General features: G+C 39.9%; 1 long non-coding RNA gene across 1 annotated transcript; it reads left to right on the forward strand.

The window, feature by feature from the left end:
* The first annotated feature begins 647 nt into the window (after positions 1-647).
* On the forward strand, positions 648-10,307 carry LOC129514769 (uncharacterized). Its single transcript, XR_008665500.1, has 2 exons — positions 648-810; positions 10,167-10,307. It is a non-coding gene; the product is annotated as an uncharacterized LOC129514769 (long non-coding RNA).
* The last annotated feature ends 465 nt before the right edge of the window (positions 10,308-10,772 follow it).

Below are 10,772 nucleotides of genomic sequence, written 5' to 3' on the forward strand. Positions count from 1 at the left end.
CCTAATGTGATGTCAAGACAAATTTACCCCACAGTTGAGAGAACGCTTTATCTACCACGGATCCCATTGCTGTGTGGATGCTTGGTGCTCTTCCAATAAATCGTTGGGCAGGTGTTTTCATAAACTCTCAGAATTCTCCATCCCAGGCGCATTTCTGTGGGGTAATCAAAACAGGCTTTTTCTAACAGCAGTCTGAAACAGTCTGCATCATCTGTACACATTGAGCTGAAAAAATATTGTATTCATAAATTAAATTGGACATTTTGAAAGGTTAACGCAAAAAGCTACTTTGCTCTAGGTAATCAATAAGGAAAAAAGGATCTCAGGTAATTAAAATCTGTGAAGTGAACATTTCTCATTTGGAACCTATTAAAAAGAATATAAGCAGACAGAGGCAAGAGATAAATATGGAAAACAAGTGCTTCAGACTTTTTGTTAAATGTTGGCAAGGGAATAATAACGTCTATTGAGAGGTCTGAAAGGATATAACATGTTATTATAGATAATATAGCAAATTATACAGTCTGTATATAAGTTGTGTGTGTGTGTTATTTAATTTATGCATTAGGCTGTGATTTTAAAATATGAGTATTCTTTATTTTGGGCTCCAGTTTAGCTATTATGTATGTCTTCCTTACTTAAGGTGTGACTCAGGAACCAGTATGAACCATGGATGCTTGGGAAAAATACAGAATTCCAGGTCCATCTCTGACCCGCTGAATCAGGATTTGCAATTTCCTGAGATCCCTGGGGATTCATGCGTACACTGCAGTCTGAGAACATGGCTTTGGGTGATTGTCTCATAGTAAGGTGGGTTGCCTCTTAACAATTTGTGTTCATTTTTTTAGATGCAAATCAGTAGTGTTTTTGTTGGCTAAATGCAAGGATAATAACTGACTCTACAGAGGTTATGCTGGAGTACCTGACTTTGTGCAATGTAGCAACTAAGAGAAATACCTATTTTATTTTATTTTTAATGATTTTATTTATTTATTCATGAGACACACACACACACACACAGAGAGAGAGAGAGGCAGAGACACAGGCAGAGGGAGAAGCAGGATCCACGCAGGGAGCCTGACATGGGACTTGATCTGGGGACTCCAGGATCACACCCTGGGCTGAAGGCAGCGCTAAACCGCTGAGCCCCCCGGGCTGCCCAGGAAATACTTGTAGAGTGGAGTCAGACTCTCAACACAACTTGCTTCTGGGCCCTTACTGACACCCCTTTTCTTTTTGTTCCGTGGTGACTTTCCTTCTTTTCTTTACCATTTGCCTACCAAAATTCAATCTCTGGTTCCAGGTTACAGTTTCCTTTATCTAGACTTCAGAAATCACCTCCCTGGAATTTTTTTGATACCTTTGTTGGGATATTCTTAGTTCTTTAGAATTTTTCTAGAGATTTGACCCTGGTTATAGATGTTAGACTCTGAAACATCTGAACACTTGCCCTTTGTGGTGGTTAATTTTATGTATCAACTTGACTGGGCTAAGGGTTCCCCAGATAGCTGGTAAAATATTATTTCTGGCTGTGTCTGTGAGGCTGTTTATGGAAGAGATTAGCATTTGAATCAGTACACAGTGGAAAGCAGTTGGTCCTCCTCAGTGTAGGTTGGCATCATCTAATCCATTGAGGGCCTAAATAGAACAAAAAGGCCAAGGAAGAGTGAATTCACTTTCTCTCTTTGAGCTGAGACATCCATCTTCTCCTGCCCTTAGATATTAGACATCAGCCTCTGGTTCTTGAGCTTTTAGACTCAGACTGGATGATCAGCTCTCCCCACCCTCCCTCCAAGGTGGGTCAGTCCTTAGATTGATTGCCTGCCTATGATTCCTGCTTTCCTCATTTAACCTTCTGGTCTCAAGCATACAGCTTCTGCTCGATACAATATGCTAGAATATAAAATTCATTTTGCTTTCTCTTCAGTTTTCATATAGCTCTTAGAACATTGAAGTAGCATATGCTTCATTTTAGTTTTGACATAGAGTTGCAATGATGTATTGTTTTTATGATGGAAAACCCTTGTTTTTGCTAAGGATTAAAATATATGGCTTTGGCTTGTGGATAATAAATATTTATCTATCTATTTATCTCTATATCATTTTTTACAATGAAGAATAAGGCCCTGTGCTATGTGCTGTGTGGTATAAGGATGAATTATAAAAGACATGATCTAGAGTACCTAGTGCATGTTGACTATAATACAGGTAGGCCGTTCTATAAGTGCTATGAAAATAGAAGTGACAAGAAGGGCATTAGGTGCTCAGAGTAGAAAGAAATCACATCAACCTGATATTCAGGAAAAGGCCCGAAGAAGAGGCAATGTATGAATAGAACCAAAACGTTATAGGGAAATGGTATTCCCAGCCCAGGGCATAACAAGGGCACAGATGCTAAAAGAGATTTATATAATATATACCCAGAACCATACTGGACATTTTGGTGAAGCTGAATATATGTAAAGGCAAATGGTAGGAGACAGAGGAATCTGAAGACTATGTGCTAAGCATATGAACTGGATCCCTGGAAGGAGCATAATTGTTAGTGACAAAAATGGGAGAAAAAGAATGCTATAGTGAGGAAGGACACAGAATTCAACAACTTTGTGCCTGAATACCTGGCTACTAAAGGCTAGCCATGGAAAGGTCATACTTAGCAATGAAGATATGTCTATGAAGTCTTTGTCCATCTAAACAAGATTTCTCATCCAGAATGAAAAAGGATACATTAGAAGTTAATGGCACCATCAAGTGATGGGCAGCCACATTTGGAATACTAGAAGCCCTGGACAGACAGAGGATAATACATGGGTCATATGTTTGGCCAAATGGATCTAAGAGATTGAGAATCCAGCAAACTCATTTATCAAATTTCACAGCTCAAGACACCAGAAGAGAACAGGTGAATTTGGGGTGAATGGAGAATAGCCTAATGGAGAAAGTATGGACCCAGGACTTAAGGACGACAATACAGATTGTGTCTTAATTCACTGGGCAACTTCTGGCAAGCCATTTCAACTCCCTGGGCTTCAGGGTCCTCGCCTGTAAAATGAGGACAGTCTCCATTCCTAACCACGGTGGATACTCTTCACCTAATTTTATAGTTCTTTTGAAGATCACAATGAACCAACAGATTTCAAGTGGGAGACTCTGCCAATCAGCAGGATGAGGGCAGCGATTTATATTTCTTTCTGAATATCAAGATGAAAAAAATGTTGGGTCTACATTGCAGATATTGATTCATTTGGGACCGTTGTTGGACACTCAGGTAAGTAGTGGTCGAAGCCCAGTGCTTGAGAAGTACCAGTAGACCCAAGACCCCTATTCATTGCCTTTTTTGGCCACTGGACTGCCGGAGGAATCGGAGGACAGCAGGAGTGAGAAGCTGTTACTGGAGACATCTCAAGGTGACTCTTTGAATAGGTCTTGATATTGGGCCTTCAAAAAAAAATATTCCACTCCTAGCTTATACCTGAGTCCATGATGCTTAAACTTCAAGTTATGTATTTTTTGGGTTCATCACTGTGGAAGTTCTTACAACAATTTGTGATTATGACATTTGCTCCCAAGTATTACACAGTCAGTTTATGCACTGCAGGGAATATCTGCCAATCAATTAATATATCTCAGGGCAATATAAAAAAAAAATCTGGTGGCTGTAGTCCCTTCTCATTACAGTTTTCTGCACAGTCTACTCTGTAAAGAAAACTGCAAAAATAGAAGAAGATGTATTTTCAGAAAATTATTCACAATTAATGCCAAGTGATAAAATGCCTAAGTCGAGGAAATGTCCCTCGATTAAATGTTGAGGGAAAGACAATGCTAACTTGACCTCCTTCAATTTTCATACGGAGGCTTGTGAAGTTTGAGTAGGATAGAGAGAAAAGCACCTTTTAGTCCCAGAAGCTTTTTAAAGCTGCACTGTGTGTCTTCTTTTTGTAATCTCAGGTTCTATAGTCTCCTTTACCAATTGTGAGAGGTGTGGAAGGGCTAGTTTATATCTTTCAGAAGGGACACCTGGGTCCACAGGTTGAAAGAACTTTGAAAGTTATTTGTATCTTTGCCAGTCACTGCATTGTGTGAGAATCACTGTAGCTAGTGTGTAAACTACCTTTGAATAAGAGGCAGAAAATGGAATTTATCAGGGGACAATGCCCTTTGTTTAGAAGGAGCAACAAAAGATGAATCAAAGACCACAGCCAGTCTTCTGTGGTTAGTGTCCCATTTTTCCAGATTAAAAGGGGGATAATATTCAATCTTGATTGTGCACAGAGGCCTTTGGTACTTTAAGGAGATGGAGGAAGAAGAGAAATGAAAAAGAAATAAAGGGACCAATATGTTCTTGAACTGTGACTTCCGGCAGCTGCATTTAAAAAACAACCATTGCATTGAACGTGTAAATTGCCCTGGGTAGCATTGACATTTTCACAATATTAATTCTGCCAATCCATGAGCATGGAATATTTTTCCATCTCTTTGTGTCTTCCTCAATTTCTTTCAGAAGTGTTCTATAGTTTTTAGGGTATAGATCCTTTACCTCTTTGGTTAGGTTTATTCCTAGGTATCTTATGCTTTTGGGTGCAATTGTAAATGGGATTGACTCCTTAATTTCTCTTTCTTCAGTCTCATTGTTAGTGTATAGGAATGCCATTGATTTCTGGGCATTGATTTTGTATCCTGCCACGCTACCAAATTGCTGTATGAGTTCTAGCAATCTTGGGGTGGAGGCTTTTGGGTTTTCTATGTAGAGTATCATGTCATCGGCGAAGAGGGAGAGTTTGACTTCTTCTTTGCCAATTTGAATGCCTTTAATGTCTTTTTGTTGTCTGATTGCTGAGGCTAGGACTTCCAATACTATGTTGAATAGCAGTGGTGAGAGTGGACATCCCTGTCTGGTTCCTGATCTTAGGGGAAAGGCTCCCAGTGCTTCCCCATTGAGAATGATATTTGCTGTGGGCTTTTCGTAGATGGCTTTTAAGATATCGAGGAAAGTTCCCTCTATCCCTACACTCTGAAGAGTTTTGATCAGGAATGGATGCTGTATTTTGTCAAATGCTTTCTCTGCATCTAATGAGAGGATCATATGGTTCTTGGTTTTTCTCTTGCTGATATGATGAATCACATTGATTGTTTTACGAGTGTTGAACCAGCCTTGCATCCCGGGGATAAATCCTACTTGGTCATGGTGAATAATTTTCTTAATGTGTTGTTGGATCCTATTGGCTAGTATCTTGTTGAGAATTTTTGCATCCATGTTCATCAGGGATATTGGTCTGTAATTCTCCTTTTTGGTGGGGTCTTTGTCTGGTTTTGGAATTAAGGTGATGCTGGCCTCATAGAATGAGTTTGGAAGTACTCCATCTCTTTCTATCTTTCCAAACAGCTTTAGTAGAATAGGTATGATTTCTTCTTTAAACGTTTGATAGAATTCCCCTGGGAAGCCATCTGGCCCTGTGGAATCAGAAAAGACCCCAAACAGCCAGGGGAATTTTAAAAAAGAAAACCATAGCTGGGGACATCACAATGCCAGATTTCAGGTTGTACTACAAAGCTGTGGTCATCAAGACAGTGTGGTACTGGCACAAAAACAGACACATAGACCAATGGAACAGAATAGAGAATCCAGAAATGGACCCTGAACTTTATGGTCAACTAGTATTCGACAAAGGAGGAAAGACAATCCACTGGAAGAAAGACAGTCTCTTCAATAAATGGTGCTGGGAAAATTGGTCATCCACATGCAGAAGAATGAAACTAGACCACTCTCTTGCACCATACACAAAGATAAACTCAAAATGGATGAAAGATTTAAATGTGAGACAAGACTCCATCAAAATCCTAGAGGAGAACACAGGCAACACCCTTTTTGAACTTGGCCACAGTAACTTCTTGCAAGATACATCCACGAAAACAAAAGAAACAAAAGCAAAAATGAACTATTGGGACTTCATCAAGATAAGAAGCTTTTGCACAGCAAAGGATACAGTCAACAAAACTCAAAGACAACCTACAGAATGGGAGAAGATATTTGCAAATAACATATCAGATAAAGGGCTAGTTTCCAAAATCTATAAAGAACTTATTAAACTTAACACCAAAGAAACAAACAATCCAATCATGAAATGGGCAAAAGACATGAAGAGAAATCTCACAGAGGAAGACATAGACATGGCCAACATGCACATGAGAAAATGCTCTGCATCACTTGCCATCAGGGAAATACAAATCAAAACCACAATGAGATACCACCTCACACCAGTGAGAATGGGGAAAATTAATAAGGCAGGAAACAACAAATGTTGGAGAGGATGTGGAGAAAAGGGAACCCTCTTACACTGTTGGTGGGAATGTGAACTGGTGCAGCCACTCTGGAAAACTGTGTGGAGGTTCCTCAAAGAATTAAAAATAGACCTGCCCTACGACCCAGAAATTGCACTGTTAGGGATTTACCCCGAAGATTCAGATGCAATGAAACGCCGGGACACCTGCACCCCGATGTTTCTAGCAGCCATGTCCACAATAGCCAAACTGTGGAAGGAGCCTCGGTGCCCATCGAAAGATGAATGGATAAAGAAGATGTGGTTTATGTATACGATGGAATATTACTCAGCCATTAGAAACAACAAATACCCACCATTTGCTTCAACGTGGATGGAACTGGAGGGTATTATGCTGAGTGAAGTAAGTCAATCGGAGAAGGACAAACAGTGTATGTTCTCACTCATTTGGGGAATATGAATAATAGTGAAGGGGAATATAAGGGAAGGGAGAAGAAATGTGTGGGAGATATCAGAAAGGGACACAGAACATAAAGACTTCTAACTCTGGGAAATGAACTAGGGGTGGTGGAAGGGGAGGAGGGCGGGGGGTGGGGGTGAATGTGTGACGGGCACGGAGGGGGACACTTGACGGGATGAGCACTGGGTGTTATTCTGTATGTTGGTAAATTGAACACCAATAAAAATTAATTTATAATAATAAAAAAAACAATGTTGGGCTTATATTAGGTATTCATTAAATATGTTTTAAACAAATAGATAAAGTATACATTAATCAAATGAAAATGGGCCAATATAATTTAAATTAATGTAGTATTTCTCATATTTGCCCGATAAGACTTATTTGGACATTCTGATTCAGTAAGCCTAGAGTGGGGCCCAAGAATCTGTATTTTTAAGAAGCTTCCCAACTGATTATTTTAATGGAGCCATTTGGGAAACACAGGAAAATGCAAAGATTGATGGTGGTTTGGAGAAAACAGTGAAGTGACAAGACTGGTTTTCAGAGATCAGTGACTGCTCATTGGTCTCATCTGGGAGGTATTTTTAAAAATCCTGACACTAAGGAGGGCACATGATGGGATGAGCACTGGGTTCATACTCTATGTTGGCAAACTGAATTTAAATAAAATATTTTAAAAAAATCCTGACAGCACAGACACTACTCCAGATCAATGAAATTAGAATTTCTGGGGTGGGACCTGGATTTGGGCCAGATTTTAACATTCATCAGGTGATTCTAATGCAGAGCCAAGCCTGAAAAGCCCCTACGATGGGCAGAAATATTTTGTCAGTACTCCAAATGTATCACTAGGTTGTGCACTTGTTGCTTCCAGCTTCTTATGTCCCCCAGCTAGATTCCTTGACCTCCTAGTCTGGAAGAAACATGTGCAGAAACTTACACAATAACCCAATCTGGGGTTATTTTTTGCTTTTGTAAAAAATGTTATTTAAACCAACAACTGAATACAATCTCCTTTACTTCACGGCCAGAGCAGAAAACATCTCAATATTTTGAAGGTGAGAAAGTCAAGGTTTCCTGGGTATAGCTTAGGTGGTTAGGATGAGCCATGGAGAGCAAAAAGCACTATGCTTATAATAAAATGGGAGAACACATAGGGGAATCCTGAGTTTGTCTTGAGTGCCTAGAGAGAGATGGCAGGTGGCCCAGGAAAGAGGGAGAAGAGGAGGATGTGGAGAGTCTGTAGCAGTGGTTCTCAGTCCAGCTGCGTATGGAAGTCACATAGGGAGCTTAAGAAATTACTGATTCCAGACTGCTTCTCAAAGACTCTGCTGTAATAAGTGTAGACATGTAGTGTGTGTGCTATATGTGATGCAGCAAAGTTGTTATCAGAGGTTTAGAGGAAAAAAGGGGAGGGCACCTAGGTGGCCCAGGGCGTGATCCTGGGGTCCTGGGATCGAGTCCCACATTGGGCTCCCTGCATGGAGCCTGCTTCTCCCTCTGTCTCTGTCTCTGCCTCTCTGTGTCTCTCATGAATAAATAAAATCTTAAATAAAAGGGGGGGACGTCCACAATTAGAGTTAGGGGCCCTCTGGGCTTGCATTACTACACATAAAATAATTTGTAGCACAAAGCTGGGTTCTTCCGAATCTGACCGTCTACACTTTTATTTATCCTGGAGCTAGAGATATACATATTTACATATATACATATTTTGGCTAAGAATCAAAACTTTCTTAAACCTTTCCATATCCACCAGCAGCATAGAAATGAAAGAAAAGAATTTTTGGGTCATTTGTACATACAGAAACATAAATTTTGTTTTGCTCTGTTTAATCATTTCATGACAGTTAAAGTGTAGGCAAAATGAACAGAGAACAAAAATGCTGTGCTGAGGCGAAGATGTTGGGTGATTGGTGAGGCTCACCAACTAGCTGGGTGACTTGCCTCACCACTTCCTCGCCTCTGGCTTTGAAGGACATAACCCAACTTCATATCTTAGCCAAACTGCCAGACGTCATGGAATTTTAAGGTGTCTTATGAAAATCTAAAAACAGAAATGTTAACTGCTTTTACTTTTAGAAATACCACTATTTACATTACAGCTTCAAATGTTTGCATCTGCTGTTCCTACTTTAAAGTTCCTGGCAAAGTAGCATAAGTGAAAGAATATGCAGTCACAAAAATGTCCAAGGAATTTAGGGTTGACCATGCAGCCTGTGCTCAAGGCTTAAATGAAGACTGAGTCACGCTGATCTGACATGGCCTCAAATTCTGTTCCTCTTATTTAGGTGGTAAAAGATTTAGAGCCATGAGAACCTTATAATCAAGTTCAAGCAGAAACTTACTATATTTCTTGGCTTTCACCTGTTTAATAATATGTCTCTGGTTTCCTTCTGTAAAATAAGCTTCAGCATAAATGAGCTGAGGAGAAATAGGAGAGGGAGTCCAAAGGAACACATAAAGTTTACCCCTATAGTACTGAGAATTCAAAGGGACTTAAAGTCCAGGTCCTACGGGCACACACATTCATTTAAAAACAACAGGATGGTTCCTCACGAAAACTGAGTTGGGGCAGTCTCTCAGATGAATAAGCTTTACTCATTCTTTATACCTGGAATTCCCTAGATTTAAAAAGAGAGAGCCCAAGAGCATATACCCATGTGTTCATATCACAACTTTCCACCTGTATCTATCTGCGCTGACACTACCTGTCATTCACCCAAGTAAGCAAACACTGATTCCCTCAGAGTGTGTAGGTGGAAGGAGTCAATAGGGTCATCATCACTCAGAATGATGTCAACACTCTTAATCATTTTAATATATATATTCAGGAAGAAACTTACAGTTGAGAGATAGGAAATATATGATGCCTGATAGCATGAATTCTGAAGCCAGATTACCAGGTTTGAATCCCAGCTTTACCACTTGGTAGCTGAGTGACTTTGGGCCAAGTTACTTCATCCTGTACCTCTGTTTCCTCATCCATAAAATGCAAATATATCCTATCTCATAGGGTGTGAGGATTAAATGAGTCAATACATTGAAAGTGCTTATAACAATGGCATATATGAAGTGCTCAATAAATACTGTTCTTAGCCCAATCCCTCCCCTCATGTGTTTTTTATTTTTTGTTTCATTTTTACTTTTTTTTTTTTTTTTTTTTACTGGCTGAGTGTGGAATCTGTACAGCTAGCTGAATACTGTCCTGCACATGGACAAATACTTACTCCTCTTAGCCAATCAAGTTAACCCAACTTCCCTGGCCAGTGACTGATTTACAAACAGGCAGATGATACAATTCTAGCCAATGAGACACAAGGTCCTGCAGGGGTGGTGATGTTCAGAAAAGATGTGCATTGGAAGAAAGTATTTCTTTTCTTCTCTAATGATGCTGTTTTTGCATGTCCCCCTGCCTGGAACAGTGAAGCCATCTTGGCAATGTGAAAAGAGCTGGAAGAAAGATGAAAGCAACAGTGACAATGTTGAGTTGAAGAACTAATCAACCCTGAAGTTTCTACATCTGGATTTGTTATAGGAAATAATAAATTTTCCTTATTGCGTAAGCCATTTTGTTTTTGTTTGTTTGTTTGTTTTTGTTTTTTTTTATGATAGCCAGAGAGAGAGAGAGAGACAGAGAGACAGAGAGACAGAGAGAGAAGCAGGCTCCATGCACTGGGAGCCCGACGTGGGATTCGATCCCGGGTCTCCAGGATTGCACCCTGGGCCAAAGGCAGGCGCCAAACTGCTGCGCCACCCAGGGATCCCCGCGTAAGCCATTTTGACTAGGATTTTCTGTTATTGTACCTGAAACATTCTAACTGGTTGATATTTCTTGAGCATCTAGTATGTTTGAGATATATTATAGGAAATAAAGTATTAAACTCTAAACCTGATCTCAATAAGTTTTCCAGCTACTTGGGGGAGAAAAGCTATGAAAACTAATAATATCAAGCTGTAAATATTAAGTGCTTGGATCAAGATGGTCTGAGACAGCTATACATGAGGTCCTGTATGAAGAGATGGCTCAA

This window comes from Nyctereutes procyonoides, unplaced genomic scaffold (genome assembly GCF_905146905.1).
Source record: "Nyctereutes procyonoides isolate TBG_1078 unplaced genomic scaffold, NYPRO_anot_genome, whole genome shotgun sequence".
NCBI classification, from domain to species: Eukaryota; Metazoa; Chordata; class Mammalia; order Carnivora; family Canidae; genus Nyctereutes; species Nyctereutes procyonoides.